At 47.0% G+C, this 15,432-nt stretch overlaps 1 long non-coding RNA gene across 1 annotated transcript in view; it reads left to right on the top strand.

The window, feature by feature from the left end:
* The first annotated feature begins 1,462 nt into the window (after positions 1-1,462).
* Positions 1,463-15,432, top strand: part of LOC310836096 — a 259,377-nt gene continuing 245,407 nt past the window's right edge. The window contains exon 1 of the long non-coding RNA XR_014559858.1: positions 1,463-1,592. This is a non-coding gene — a long non-coding RNA (uncharacterized lncRNA). The remainder of the gene's footprint in view (positions 1,593-15,432) is intronic.

The following is a 15,432-nucleotide window of genomic DNA, read 5'->3' as shown; positions in this document are numbered from 1 at the left end:
CGAAAATAGGCAAACATTGAAATGCAGGCCTACAGTAAAAAAAATATCCTTCAAAGCCCATATGGGCTGGCAGCAGCATCCCCCCAAGTCCATGATGGATAAACACTTTCCCCACATGGAGCAGAATTGCACCCATGTTGGCAAAGGCCTCCTTTCTAGAAGGGGGAGCAGAGGCTGCCCCCACCCACTGCTCTCTTCTCCCAGGCATCTGAAGAGACAAACGGCTCCCCTTCTCTACCTGTGTGCCACAAGCCTGAATTGCAAGACAGTTCCCACTTTGGGGCAACAGGGAACAAACATGCAGAGGACGAGTTCTGAGGCTCCCCCAACAAAGCCATTTCCCTGGGCCCACCTGCCAGCCTGCTGCTGGCTGGCTGCCCACCCACAGGAAAACGGCACGATCCTCCCCACCAACAGGACATAACAAGAAGATGGGGACGATAACATAGGACTTCCTAACTTGTGAGTTCTGATGAGCCGCTGCTGCTTCCCCAGTTTAAAGGATGGCGGCTCAGGTGAGCCATTAAGCTAGAAGGAGGGAAAGGACCGACCCCGGGATGGGCTGTCTGCCTTCCTTTTGCCTTCCACCTCACGACATCCTTCCCCAGCCTGGTGCACTCCAGGTGTTCTGGGGCTCCATCTCTCACCAGGCCCAGGCGGTATGGCCAGGGGTCAGGGATGGGGGCAGTTGTCCAAAGCAGCTGGAGAGACTCAAGGAGGGCATTGCAGCCTCAAAGCCCTTTCCCTACCTCTCAATCTGGACTTACCTGGCCTTGCCCCTGGCCGCCTTTAGCCAGATCAGCTGTGCTCGGAGCTGGGACAGACCCCTCTGGAGACTTAGAGGCAGAGGAAACAGCCTGGGTCCCCTGGAGAGCACTCTCAAAGGAGATGCCCGCAAAGCAGATCACACTTTTCCTACTCCCAGACTGCAGGCTAGAGAACGTCGCTGCACGCTGGTGACCCATTCCCTGGGTGGTGCACTGGGAAGAAGAAACCTCACCCAGAGATGGGAGGGAAGCACTTTGGCCAGTGCCATGGGGCCTTTCTTCGGCTAGCTGCTCGGGGACCTGCAATGGAGCACTGCCCAAGGAGGAGGAAATGTGGGAGGCCTGCTGGGAAGGCTGCTGGGACCCCGACTCTTCCTGGCTAAGGGAAGCAGCTCTTCCAGTGGTATCTCTGGGAACAGAGGGCATCGAAGTGAGCTGGCAATGAGAAGGCTCAGCCAGGTGGGAGCCGGAGGTCTCTGGGGTCGCACCCAGGGATTCGTTGGGCGAACTTTTCTTCTCCATTCTGTGGACACGAAGGAAAGTCTTCTGACCAGTGTACCAGCTGGTTTCAAAGGCTAATTTTTATGAAAGCTTGAAAAACAAAGAAAACACAATATACAGAAATCAGTGTCAGATATTGTTACGGAAGGGGGGGGGCATGTCTTCTTCACCTTCTTCACTACAATATATCCATTTATTCCCAATTGTCAATGTCAAAGGGAACTAAAATCTATAAAATCCATATCCATAATCCCTCAAGTAAGGTGTCAAGACCCTAATCCTGTCAAAATCACTCTGCCAAACCTTTCCTCCGGGCAATGCCAGGTGACAGACTATGCATACTGTCAAGGCTGCCTCTAGGTCCCAGCTCACAGAGGACCAACGCCAGGTTGATGTAATGTACAAAAGTCTTTATTGAAGTTTGGTTTCCATTCCAACACCAGAGCGTGCAGCCCTATGTCTTAACCTTAGATCGGCGAAGTCCCGTCTGACTCATCACCCCTTCCGCACCAGTTTAAGATCCTAGCCCTACTCCACCTCTTCCGTTGTTCTTTCCTCCTCTGGGTCCTCCTGCCCCCTGGGGTTTCCTCCTTTCTGGACTCTTCTGACGCTGACCCCCCTGAGTCTTGCCCCTCCTTCCGGCGGGCTTTAGGACCTGGCTCCCTATCCGGGCTACCTGCTGTGCCGCTCGCCTGTACATTTGAACTTGGCGCGCGCGCCCAGCCGGTAACCTTCCTCCTGACCGTTTCCCCGCTCTCCGATGGAGGCGTGGTCAATCCTGACTCATCTCCTCTCGCTGGTAGTGAGAACACTGGTCCCGATTCCTGGGACTCCTCCCCCCCACTGCGCTCTGGTGGGGAAGCTGGTCCTGATTTCCAACTGCTGCTCTGGGAGTCCCCGCTGGCCCCTTCCTTCTGGGGTTTCCCCCTTGGCACCCCCCTTGCCCTGGCCATCGGCGCTCCCTTCTGTGAATCTTCCGATTCGCTGGAGAGGCTCGTGGAATCCCTCTGACCGCTGTCACTGCCTCCACCCCCCTCGGATTCCTCCTCCTCGCTCTCCATCTCCGCCCACTCCTGTGCCTCTGCTCCTGAACCCCTGACACATACACTCAGGAAGCGCTTATCTGCGCATATCTCCAGCTCTGCATATTCCCCCCTCCCTCCTCCTTATGTTAATCCGGTGTAACCCAACCTCTCCTTAATGTATTCATGATGTAATCTGTGTAACCCAACCTTTCCTTAATGTATTCATGATGTAACTGGGATGTGTTTTGCGCTGTATTCTGGGACATGGAGGGAGTTTCAAAAGTTCATGTCACCCCTTTCTCGCTGTTCAATCTGGTCTTGAACCTGTTGCGCAATAAACCTTGGATCTCCACATTTTGCTCCTGTCCGGCTGAGCTCATTTTCTTCCGCAGGGACCCGCGGACACTTAGTCCGACGAGCTGGGTGGCAGTGTAGCCCCGCACCCAGATTTTAGCCGTAACAGATTTTGAAAACATAAAAATGAAAAGAAACAGAAGACGAAAAGCTTTCTTCTTTGTTGCAAAGTAATTCCCAAGAATAAGCCCAGAGTAGGTAGGCCTTTTTACTCCTGGGGAAATCACCGGCAATTTCATGCCAAATGCAGCAGAGGGAAGGGGCACAGGAGCTGCTATGAAACAGACGATCCTCAAATCACAGCTGTTTGATGCAGGGATGGAATCAATCCTTTTGCTTCAGTAAAAACCTCAAGGGTCGTAGGTTGTGGTTAAACGAACTGGATGGTGTTACAAAGGGTCTCAAAATGAAACACCGTTTTTCAATTTGAAAACTGTTGAATGATCTTTACCTATCCTGGGAACAGTACATGAAAAACTACATGAAGATGATGTACAGATGGTATACAACACCAGTGCAGTTAGGGAAAATGTACAAAACTAGTTCAAATATATGTTGGAAGTGTAAGGAAAAGGAGGGAACATTTTATCATATGTGGTGGGAGTGTAAGGTAATTAAAACATTTTGGGAAATGATATACAATGAATTGAAGAAAATGTCCCATTTATCATTTGTTTAAAAACCCGAGGCATTTTTGTTGGGGATTGTAGGGAAAGGTCTGCCAAAAAAGTTGAAAAACATCTTCATGTATACGACAATGGCCGCGAGAGTTCTGGTTGCGCAAGGATGGAAGACTGAAGAAACCCCAACTAAAGAATCATGGCAAGAAAAGTTGATGGACTATGCAGAAGTGGCAAAATTGACATATAAGCTACAGGACAAGGAGAACTATGACTTTAAGGATGAATGGGAACCTTTCACAAAGTCTCTGAAGACGCAACAAAGTGAATTGGACTCCTTGGCAGGTTTTGAATAAGCATCCACAATTATTATTTTTTTGCTGATAATAATCAGCTAAACAGTTTGAGGATCTATACAACTTTGTAACATGCAGTGAATAGCAATATTAGAGAAACCAAAGACTGGAACTGAGGGAAGTCAGGAGGTGGGGTGGGGTGGAGGTTATGGGGGGGAGGAAAAATGGGGGGGGGGGATAAGGATATGTTTTTGGATAATATGTCTTGTTATAACTTTGAATAAATTTTAAAAAATAAAATAGAAACATATTCTGGGAACAGTACACCGCAGTGGTGGGCAGTTCCACAGACCCTCCTCCTCTGCTCAAAATGCATACAGACCCATCTTTGCGCAGGGAAGATCCAGACAAAAGGAGTCTGTTTTCAAAGTACCCGCAGAGGGGTTTAGATGGCTCCATCCTCTTGCCTCCCCCGCCCCCCCCCCCCCCCGATCACTGTTTCACTCCGGAAGGCGTCTCAGACTTGGGTGGAGCAGCCACAAATGACAGGCAAAGAGACAAGGTCCTGCCCAGATTCAGGTTTCCTCATGATCGTGTGGAATCTGTACACGTTTCTGTTGGCGCTTCCACTAGTGATTTATCTGTACAGGATCGGACTTCATTTCAGCCAACCACATCCTTCCTCTTCCTCCGACAGCATACTAGAGTTCATATGGATTTCAAAGCATGCTTTGAGAACTTGTATGCTTAGCTTTAAACTCCACAAAATTAGCCTATGGCTAGGATGCTATTTATCAAGGTCTGTGTCCATTAAGATATGGTCAGATACAAGTATGCTTTCCCCCTTGTTATACAATTATTATTTTTAAAATTGCATTCAACCATTTACTATTTAAACAGCTTATACACCACTTGACTATAATCATCTCTGAAGTGACACACGAGAAATACATTGCAGAAAAAGTTACCATGGATGACATCAGACTTCCGTTAAAAAGACCTGCTGGAATAAAAAAAGGATTCGGTAGGTGCTGGGTGCTCTGCCTGATGCTCTCAACTGACAAGATGTAGGTGTGGTTGAATCAAATGGGAACAGTGACCACAGTGCTATCAAATTCAACATACACAGTATGGAAGTGGACAATTGCTAAGGAAATCCAGAACAGTCACATTTGACTTCAAAAGAGGAGACTTCCTCAAAATGAGGGATTGGGTAAAAAGGCAGTTGAAGGGGGAAAGTCAAGGATGGTGAGCCCTTCTGTGCTCCAGAGGGCCTGGGTGGCCTCATTCCCCTCTTGTTCTGAGCACTGCAGAGGGAGGCAAACATGTCCTTCCTGGGGGCTGGTCCCTCCCCGCCCTGTTCCTGGAGGGCAGCAGGAGGAGGGGGCTGCTGCAGCTGCCTCCTTTGGGGGCATGGCTCACCTTGCCTGCTCCTGCCCTCCTCCAACACACACAACCTTACCTGCCTCAGCCATCCATGGGGGTTTGAGAGTGTGTGAGCAGACTTTCTCATGGGAGGAGGCAGGCCTTGCAGAGGAGGAATGCTGGGGGCAGGCATTCAAACTCAGCCCTGAAGCTCACTGGGTGACCCTGGGCCAGGCACTCACGCTCAGCCTAACCTACCTCAAAGGGTTGTTGTGAGGATAAAATGCGGGGGGGGGGGGGGGGGGAGAGAGAGAACTCTGCACACCAACTGGACCTCCTTGCAGGAAATGGGGGCTATAAATGTAATTGTGTTATTTGTACCCCACCCACCTCACTGGGTTTCCCCAGCCTCTCTGGGCGGCTTCCAACACATATTAAAACAACAAACATTCAAAGCCTCCCTATAAAGGGCTGCCTTCCAGAGGTTTGATAGTTGCTCATCTCCTTGTCACCTGTAGGGAGGGTGTTCCACAGAGAGGCTGCCACCACCGAGAAGGCCCTCCCTCTGCCTGGTTCCCTGCAACCTCGCTTCTCGCGGGGAGGGAACCACCAGAAGACCCTCGGAGGAGGACCTCCGGGCTGAAGGATGGGGGTGGAGCTGCTCCTTCAGGTATACTGCGCTGAGCTTCCTGACCTAACATTTGCCTCGCTTAACATAATTAATTAGGAAGTGAAGTTTTCCTCTTCCATTCAAGCAGTACAGGAAGTAAGAACATGAAAACAGGAATACTACTTCTAGAATTCCCAACTCCTGACATAAAACAGCACAAAGGTTGCCTTTTCTTGACCATCAATCACCTGTGCAAAGTCCCTACACCACCCCCTATTGTGCTTCAATACAGCCCCATCGGTCAGGCCGGACACTGAGGTCCAGCGCTGAGGGCCTTCTGGTGGTTCCCTCATTGCGAGAAGCGAAGTTACAGGGAACCAGGCAGAGGGCTTCTCGGTAGTGGCGCCCGCCCTGTGGAACGCCCTCCCACCAGATGCCAAAGAAATAAACAAGTATATGACATTTAGAAGACACCTGAAGGCAGCCCTGTTTAGGGAAGCTTTTAATGACTGATGTTTTAATGTATTTTTAATCTTTTGCTGGAAGCCGCCCAGAGTGGCTAGGGAAACCCAGCCAGATGGGCCAGGTAGAAATAATTTAAAAATATAATTATTAAATTATTATACGCGTTAGAAACAGAATTTGAAGGGGCAGTCTTTTCTGGCATTGCCAAATGAAGCTGCTGACCCATTTCTAAGTCCTAAAATCCACAATTTCTCTGAATGCCTGAAAAACCCAGTGGTGCAGGACCTCCTAGCATGCCATCTGCTGGGGAACATTTCCTAGCACTTGGCTGGGAGCTGCTGCAGCGTTATAGTCAGGAAAGGCTTTCTGTATATCGGTAAGTCCCAACAGTTGAATAGGAACCTTCAAAAACAATGTATGTATTTGTATCTCATATGTTTTAAGCTATTTCACATGTCCACCAAGCACGAGAAAATGTCCCTTCATCTTCTTGACATTTCCAACAAATATTTGGTATGTTTTCATGTATTCTAAATAACTTCTTGGGAGTTAGATACCAACAATACTTAAATATATATATATTTAAAAGTCTATTTCAAGACATAACTCAATTATTATTTTAACTCTTTAGTCCACATATGTTACCACTATTCCAACTGTACAATATAACAAAAAAAAGAGAAAATCTTGCCCCTTTAATCATGCACTTTTTAATCTGTTCCTCTTCCATTTAGGATTTCAACAAAAGTTTGTACATTTTTGATATCACATGATGTGCACAATTGTATCTCAAAACCCGTCTTCCACTCTTCCATACCCCAGGTCTTCATTTCCAACTAGACTCTCTCAATCAATCAATCAATCAATCAATCATTTATTTGTATGTTGCCTTTCCAAATTTCAAACCATGTGCAAGGCAGCTTACAAAAAAAATAAAACTTTACATAACTGCAAACATAACAAAACTAGTCGTAAACAATGAACAAAATATCAAAAAGTACACAACGAAATTGAAAAAAATTCCACATAAATAATAAAGATTCCACGTAAATCATATAACCCAAGCTAAAGAGGGGGAAAAAATAACATCACCAACAGCAACCCCCCCCCCCCCCCCGGAAAAAGAACCCATAAACAACACCCCAACCCTATTTTATTAAGTATAAAAGAGAAACCCCTTGTTTTAATTTTACAATCTCCCCGTTTCCACTTTAAGAACTCTCAATAGATTAACCATTTCTCTTTATCCGTCACCCTTTTGTCTATAAAAAGGGTCTTCTGGTGAAACAGAGTCTTTGCGTATAAACTAACTTTATATCTATTTTCAGATTCTTACTACGCCACGCACGTCTAATACAGTGGTTCTCAAGGTGCGCATTTACTCTGACTTGATCTACCACAAATATCCAAGCCATCTAACCCTGAAATCCTAACCTTCTAATTCCAAGTCTCTTCTTTCTCAATATCCCTATTCCGTTAACCGCACCAAGCAACAAGCTGTCAAATGCAAGTTTAAAAAGCAAGCTTTCCTTTGCATCTCACAGAACTTTAAATTAATTCGTGGGTTTTTTCTTTTTTAAAAAAAATAATATTTATTAAAAGTTTCCAATTACAACCAAATAAAAAACAAAACATCCAAATTTAAAATCTTTTTTTCCATAACATCTTTCCAGGACTTCCCCTCCCCTCCCCCTCTTGTATTCCAATTCTTACTTATAAATTCAGCAATTTCTTATCCCAAATTTTGAACTTATTGTCATTGACCCAATTTAAAAATATTTTCCCATCTCCTAAAATCGACCTGTTCCCTTCCACGCGTTCCCCCCTTTAACGTACATTACAGATTAAAATATAATGAAATAAAATGTAGTTTAACACCCTTTGGATTCCAAATTTCCCTCCCCCTTTTCCCGGTTGCGTTCCCAAAATTTATCAACATCTGATGTCTTCCTGGAGCTCCCACAATTTATTTAAGCCATAGTCCTTTACCAGTCATCTTTAATTTCGAATGTCCAATCTTGGAAGGAGTCTGTCTCAAAAAGGCCCATTTTTTCCATCCAGATTTTTATACATTAGGAGTAAAAACTCCAATTTTATTTCTTTAAACCTTTCAGGTCTGGATGTCCCAAATGTTCCCTCTTTCAACTTTATCCAATTCTTGTTATTCTTGTTGTTCTTGTTGATCTCTCTCCTTTTCTTTTCTTTTTTTTTCCCTTTCCTTTCCTGTTTTCCTGCACAAATGTTCTAATTCCAAAAGCTTCAAATTCAGCTGCAGAGGCTCTGTTATTCAGGAACGAAACATAATGCCAAGTCCCTTCCATTTTTCTATAGATAAGTCTATTGTCTTCTTTAGTATGTCAGCCTCTGTAGTCAAAATAGTGTTCCATTTCTGCAGTTTCCCAGGAGATAGAAAGTTCTATTCAAATTCCATGTCAACAACTTGTAATATCCCTCGGCTCCTCTCGGTGGGTTGCAATAACTCAGTTCCCTTCCAGATCACCCCAATGAGTCCAAATAGCTTGTTATTCCTTGTTTTAAACAATTTGTATCCAATTTATAACAAATGTAACCGGCAAAGTCCTTGTAACAAAGTTCTCATTTTGTTCTTCTGCTTTGACAGCTCTTTGACAGCTCTTCCGGGGGGGGGGGGGTTACTTTTAAATCAATTCCACTTTTCTCAGTCCAGCTCAGTCTTATAGTTTTCCGTCGCGAAATTAATATCTTTGTAAAAATAGGGTTGCACTCGATCTTAGATGTCAAATCCTTTGCTTTAACTCCTCTACAACAGGGGGGGGGCTGACTTCCTTTTTGCGCCTCCCCCGCTCGCTCCGAATTTTTTATAAATTTATCCCCCTTTTTAGTCCAGGTTCCAATTACTCACGGGTTATTCTTTTAGGTCCAGAGTTTCAATAGAAGAAGTCAGCGCTCTCCGTCGAATGGCATGCGGCTTCGCTCGGCAGGGGAAGCGGAGGACTCAAAGCACCACCCCCCCGCCGTCACCCGTTCCGCAGCCTTTAAAAAGGCTCCTTCGCGGGCCGGGGGGAGCGCAAAAGGTGCCAGCCGAGTCACCATGTCCATGGGTTTCAGCGCCCATGGTTTTTGAGGGTCCCCGCGTCGCCGGCGCGGTAGGACCCAGCCCCTGACGAGCAGGCTCCCTCCGGGGCTCGGAGGGAGTCCGCCATTCGGCGATGGCGCCAACCCGGAAGTCCTAATTCGTGGGTTTTTTCACCTGTCCACCAAACTTCGGTCTTTTTGCCATCCTTTAAATGGGAAATCAGTAGTCGAGCCATACTTTTTGGTAAAACGTTCGTCTGGATCCCGGAAGTCCTACCTGAGAAGAACAATGGGAGTGTCCGCTAGCGCCAGCCACTTCTCCTTCTGCAAGCAGCGCCACCCAAATTCCCACCTGGGATGAGCCGCTAAACTGAGCCGCAGGAGAAAGACTGGGGCGGGCGGCAAGTGGGAGGGGGAAGTCGGGCGCTTCTGTCCCTTGAGAAAAGTGCTGCTCCTCCCCGGAGGCAGCCTGCTTGCAGAGAAGGGGGCCGGGCTGCCTCAAAGCCCATCAAGGCCACGGGCTGCTAGCATGACTCATCCCGGCTTTATCATCTGAGGGGAAAGGATGCGTGGTCTTAAATGCTGGCCTTGGCAACTTGGCTTAGCAACCTTGGGTCAGCTTAGCCTCCCTCACAGAGGGTTGTTTTGAAGATACACTCAGGCGGAGGAGGACGTCGGGTTGGGTGGGGGTTGCCAGGAGCAGCACGATGTCCCTCCAACCCCCGGCTTCCACTCTCCAGGCAGGCGCCCAACGTGGCCAGCTGGCAAGGGCTCTTTCTTACTCCAGCCTTGGCGTGCAGATCCCGGGTTCAGCCCCAGATCTCTGGAGCGGAAAGGCTCTTGGGCGTGAATATGAAAGGCAGCATCTGTCAGAATAGGGCATACTGAGCCAGTACAGATGAACGTGACTATTGGTTCGCTTCCTCTGCTACCTGCCTTTTCGGGCACAGAGAGAGGCAGGGGAGAGACCCCTTTCCTCCATGTCCCCACCCCAACTCTTAGGACCAGAAGCAAGAGTCAGCTTTGCTGAGCACGTGCCCCTTCCCAGGGAGACGCCACTCTGCACTACTGTTCCCTGAATTGCTCGCGAAGCAGCCATACTCCAGGCTCTTATTGTCACAGCCCTGCAGAATCAGACCAAGGCCCATCTAGTCCAGCTCTCAGCAGCCCAGCAGATGTCCAAGGGAAGCCCCAAGCAGACTCCAAATGCAGCCCCGCTCTCCCCACTGGGGACACCCACAACTGGTATGCAGAGGTAGACTGCTTCTGCGGCTGGAGGTGCAACATGGTCTAACCCTCCATGAATTTGACGAATCCTCTCTTAAAGCCATCCCCGTCAGTGCCTCTGGAAGGAGGAAATTTCAGTGTCACTAGGCACTCTGTGTCTGGCCTGAATCTGCCAACATTCCTCTTTCTTAAAGAGATCCAGGTTCTGATATTATGAGGAGGAAACATCGCTCTGCACCTTTCCCACATCATGCATACTTCTATGATGTCCCCACTTTCCCCCCTCTCACAAAGCCCCAAAGCCTCCTACATTGTAAGCCTTCCTTACAGGGGAATCATCAGAACCACCTGTGCTGCAGAGCTTCTGGCTGAAAGGCGACTCATGGAGATTTGCATTGACTGCTGCAATGCACCCCTAATGATTCAGATTGTATCATTATAGCGTCATTGCCTGTCCATTCCCAACAGCAAGGGCCCCTCGCCAGTTGGCTTGCTTCCTCTGAGGCCGCCTCAGCTCCTGGCAGCCCACACCCCCTGGCCAGCCCCAGAGGCACCATTCTCTGGGGGAGAACAGCTGGGCAAGCCTTGGGGAGGCAGAGATGGCATCCGAGGAGGGAGGGAAGGAAAGAGGGACAGAGGCCAGTGTCTCCCGTGGCACCCCGACCATCATTCAAGGCACCCCAGCTGCCACAGCACACTGCTTGAAAACCACTGCAGAACTGGGATGGGAAAGGTTTCTAGTCCAACTAACTGGTCTGGAGAAGAGGAAAGGCAGCCATGCTTGCTCCTTTGTCTTCTCCGAGGAGACTTCCAGCCTGACTTCTCATCTTGAGGCCCCAGCGAGAAGTGGGAAGAGGAGCAGGAGGAAGCATCCCCAGAAGAAGTGTGCTCCCCACCAGTAGGTGCTTCCACCCCCCCCTCTCCTAAATCTGCTTCCAACAGATACTTGGGGGGGGGGGGTGGCATCCTGCACCATCTGGTCAATTCCTGGTGTTAGGAGAATTAGAAGGTCTAAGATATAAGCAGATACATAAATACCGTAAGTAGTTCCCATCACAAAAGAATATGCAGGTAAACCCATGAACAGCCAGGTAAACCCATCAACAGGTTTCCTGCCAGACAGGAGTCTGTTGTAGGCCGCCCCTTCTGTGATGTATGTATCGTTTTTCGCTGTATCGAATTGTATCCTTTTTGCTGTATCTTTCTCATTGACTTTAAGAATGGATCTGAATGTATTTTTCCTCAAAATGCTGTACTTTTCTAAATGTATCCAAATGTATCCGAATGGGTTTTTGTATTTCCCCCCAATCTCATTGCCTAGAGAATGTTCCTTAAATGTAACTGTCAGGGGTTCAGAAGGAGAGACACAGGAGGGGGAGCAAATGGAGAGTGAGGAGGAGGAGTACGAGGGGGGCGCAGGCAGTGACAGTGGCCAGAGTTATTCCACAAGCCTCTCTAGCGAATCGGAGGACTCACAGAAGGGAGCGCCGGTGGCCAGAGCGAAGGGGGCTCCAGGGGGGAAGCCCCAGGAGGAAGGGGCTAGCAGGGAGTCCCTGAGCAGCAGTTGGAAATCAGGACCAGCTTCTCCACCAGAGCGCAGTGGGGAGGGGGAGTCCCAGGAGTCGGGACCAGTGTCCTCACCACCAGAGGGAGGAGAGGAGTCAGGTTTGGCAACACCCACATCAGGAAGCGGGGAAACGGTCAGAAGGAAAGTCACCGGCTGGGCGCGCGCGCCAAGTTCAAATGTACAGGAGCGCGGCACAGCAGGGAGCCCGGAAAGGGAGCCAGGTCCTAAAGCCCGCCGGAGGGAGGGGCAAGACTCAGGAGGCTCAGCGTCAGAGGAGTCCAGGAAGGAGGGAACCCCAGAGGGCAGAAAGACCCAGCGAAGGAAAGAACAGCGTAAGAGGTGGAGCCGGGCTAGAATCTTAAACTGGTGTGGGTGGAGCAGTGAGTCAGAGGGGACTTAGCCGGTCTAGCGTCGAGACGTGGGTCTGCGCGCCCAGAGCTTGGAAATGGAAACTAAACTTTAATAAAGACTTTTGTATATAACATCCACTGGGCGTTGGTCCTCTGTGAGCTGGGACCTAGCGGCAGTCCTGACAGTAACAATCACTTGTTCCAAATGTATTTGATTCAAATGTATTTAAGGCCCCACTTTTCACATGGTGTCCTGTTGTGTGGTCGGAAAGTACTCTTTATTGTTTGATTTGGGTTAATGTCAGAATAAAAGCGAGTTCCTTCAAAATAACACATTCCTTTTTATCTTACCAATTTCTCATATTGTAAGAAGCGGAAGAAGAAACCATAGAGAGCATTCATATTTTCCTTCTGATCAATGAAGTCAAACGTTGCAATTATCCATTTTAGAATGAGCACCTATAGGGAGAAGACAGATCTCAGTAAGCCAAAGCAAGGCCAAGACAACAAATCCCTTCTGGAATATGGTCAGCGTGTACAACATCTAGCTGAATCATCACCAGGATAACTAAGTCAGACTGGGGGAAATATCATTCTTCAGAACCAAGGCATCATTACCATGCTTTCCAAGTTACCTGAAAGTCACTACAACACTTGCGAGCACAGAGCCAAGACACAGCTGAAAGAAGAGAATCCTCTGTTCTTACGGAAATGGGAATCAGAGTCTTCAGTAGCCTAGTGCTTATCACTGTGCCTGCAAGACCTTGAAAGACACTGCTGAACATGCTGAACAACTTCACTCTTGATAATTTCTCACAAGCTCGAAGCAGCCCCGGTTCTTGTTAAGGGAGAAGGCAGGGCAATGCAGCTCCGTTGACATACTTTGCTGCCAAGGGGAAAGAGAAGAAGCCAAAACATGTTTTCTTTACCAAGCTTGGCACTGAGTGCGATGTTCAGCAAGTTCTGAATTTCTTCTGGTGCCAAGCCTCTCTCTTGCGCAATCTTTTCCACAGTCTCCAAAGGACTCTGCAAAGCTCCCTGCTTCCGTGAGGCACTATCTTGAATTCGGAAAAAGTCCAAGTGTGATTCAAATCCATTCGAAAAACCGTCCTCATGCATGATGGCCTGTCCAATGGCTTGCTTTACCATCAATTGGCAAGGGAGCCCCATTGAGATGCCATGGCATTTGGAAAACTCTGGAATGCTGAACTTGCCTTTTGCTTTCTTGCTCCTTCGTTCAGTGGGTAGGTAGGTGTAGGTCGGGGCAAGTCGAAAGCTTCCTTGAAATTCCTCAGCCCCAGCCAGCATTGCCAATGGGCAGGATGATGAGACTTGTAGTTCAGCAACGTCTGGAGAGCCAGAGGTTACCCTCACCTGTTTTATCAGTTAGTGTGCTAAGATCTGGGCACAAGCCCAATTCAGCTGACGGTACTTAACAAGGAGAGCTAATACACTATTCTGCTCCAATATACAAAACAGCCCCTTCTCTAGAGAAAGCTCAAGAAAATACAAACTTCGGGGTTTGTAGATGGTTGTAAAGGTTTCCATTTCACTAGTTGGAAACAGCTTCCAGGCTAGGCAGGACCAATGTTGCTTTGTAACTGTTCCTGTCTGCCTGCTTGCCATCGTGCATATTTGTAAACCATTTCTGCCAAAATATCTACATCTGCAATAGTAGTTTCTGGAAGCAGACCCTGCAGTAGTGCACACTCCTTGAAGTCCATATAAAGAGTGTTACGGAATGGAGGGGGGGCATATGAACGAAGTCTTACTCCCGAGTAAGAGACGTAGAGCCCGAGGCGATGACCTCAAGGGAACCCTGCCACACTAGGATTCCCCTCGCCCCGTCACAACGTTGCACCAAGCACCGCACAAAAGTCCAAAACCCTGAGAAGAAAGCACCATTTCTCACCCCGTATCCCGATGCTATACACGATCGATGTATTTTATGAATGAACAATGCATTTGTTTTTGTTTTTTTTAAAGATATTTATTAAAGTTTTAAGAGTTATACAGAAAAAAGAAAAAACAATAGCAAAAACAAAACACAAACACAGAAAATAACAGATATATATATAAAAAAGACAAAATACAAAACTAAAAACTATTTAAAAACAAATAAGGTTTCGTTCCCTTATTTTCTTATAACTTACTTCCCCGACCTCCTCATACCTCCCCTTTCTGTATTCCAATTTCTAATTATTAATTCAACAAATCCTCTCCCTTAATTTTCATTTAATTTTTAACCTTTCTTTTCTTTTTACTTAATCATTACAGCTGAAAACCACTTACTTTCTAAACCAACATCATTCTAACATTCATTAATTTTGCAGTATTTCCTGAGATAATCCTTAAATTTCTTCCAATCTTCTTCCACCCTCTCTCTTCCCTGGTCTCGGATTCTGCCAGTCATTTCTGCCAGTCCCATGTAGTCTATCACCTTCATCTGCCATTCTTCCAAGGTGGGTAGATCTTGTGTCTTCCAATACTTTGCGATAAGTATTCTTGCTGCTGTTGTAGCGTACATAAAGAATGTTCTATCCTTCTTTGGCACCAATTGGCCGACCATGCCCAGGAGAAAGGCCTCTGGTTTCTTCAGGAAGGTAAATTTAAATACCTTTTTCATTTCATTATATATCATTTCCCAAAAAGCCTTAATCCTTGGGCACGTCCACCAAAGGTGAAATAACGTACCTTCATTTTCTTTGCATTTCCAACATTTATTATCAGGCAAGTGGTAAATTTTTGCAAGCTTGACTGGGGTCATGTACCACCTATAAATCATTTTCATAATATTTTCTCTTAGGGCATTACATGCCGTAAATTTCATACCGGTGGTCCACAACTGTTCCCAGTCAGCAAACATAATGTTATGACCCATATCTTGTGCCCACTTGATCATGGCTGATTTAACTGTTTCATCCTGCGTATTCCATTTCAACAGCAAGTTATACATTTTTGACAAATTTTTAGTATTGGATTCTAACAATTCTGTTTCCAATTTTGATTTTTCCACCTGGAAGCCAATTTTCTTGTCCAACTTGTAAGCCTCCATTATTTGATAATAATGAAGCCAGTCTCGCACTTTATCTTTTAATTTCTCAAAACTCTGCAATTTCAGTTTATCCCCTTCTTGTTCCAGAATTTCCCAATATTTCGGCCATTTGGACTCCATATTGAGTCTTTTCACATCCTTTGCCTCCATTGGCGACAACCACCTTGGAGTCTTAT

The sequence above is a fragment of the Podarcis gaigeae genome, assembly GCF_964106915.1.
Source record: "Podarcis gaigeae genome assembly, chromosome: W".
Lineage (NCBI taxonomy): Eukaryota > Metazoa > Chordata > Lepidosauria > Squamata > Lacertidae > Podarcis > Podarcis gaigeae.
The sequence above is the reverse complement of the archived record's forward strand: the minus strand, read 5'-3'. Positions and strand labels throughout refer to the sequence as shown.